Source organism: Ictalurus punctatus, chromosome 27, assembly GCF_001660625.3.
Source record: "Ictalurus punctatus breed USDA103 chromosome 27, Coco_2.0, whole genome shotgun sequence".
NCBI lineage: Eukaryota > Metazoa > Chordata > Actinopteri > Siluriformes > Ictaluridae > Ictalurus > Ictalurus punctatus.
The window spans coordinates 3012015-3012500 of record NC_030442.2 but is presented as its reverse complement, the minus strand read 5'-3'; the positions used below and the strand labels follow the sequence as shown (position 1 = coordinate 3012500).

The window sequence follows — 486 nt, the reverse complement described above, 5'->3', positions numbered from 1 at the left end:
ACATGCAAAGATGTTAATTTCAGTATTTGTACCCATTATGTCACAGATTTCTTTAACACTGTCATTTATCTTTCTCTGTCTCTTAGTCTCAGTCTGCGAGGGTCCAATATTTTCAAGCACAGTTGATCTTCGCTGCGATGAATCGTGTACGGTGAACACCCCCCCCTTCCCCCATTTGTTTGTGTGGACAAAACTTAAGCATGGTAATAAAGCCAACCATTAAAAACAAACAAACATTTTCTCGTATTCGTTTTCCTGTTTCCCGACAAAATAGTCACAAAGCCACAAATTCCCATGATACATGGCTTTCACTTTCATTCAGACGAGAGACTCTTGCAGCCGCCGTTTCGAGTGTTTCCGCGTGACTTGCAGTACAAGTCGGAGCTCTCGGAAAGCGCCTAGTTTACAAGCCTCGATTAAGAGCTCTACGTCGGAATTTCGTAAACGCGGTAATTACGACATGGCATGGACGCAGCGCTTGTGCTT

At 43.6% G+C, this 486-nt stretch overlaps 1 long non-coding RNA gene across 1 annotated transcript in view; it reads left to right on the top strand.

Annotated features, from left to right (window-relative positions):
• LOC108259462 (uncharacterized) overlaps window positions 1–206 on the top strand; it is a 1739-nt gene extending 1533 nt beyond the window's left edge. The window contains exon 3 of the long non-coding RNA XR_001810901.3: window positions 87–206. This is a non-coding gene — a long non-coding RNA (uncharacterized LOC108259462). The remainder of the gene's footprint in view (window positions 1–86) is intronic.
• Window positions 207–486: the final 280 nt, after the last annotated feature.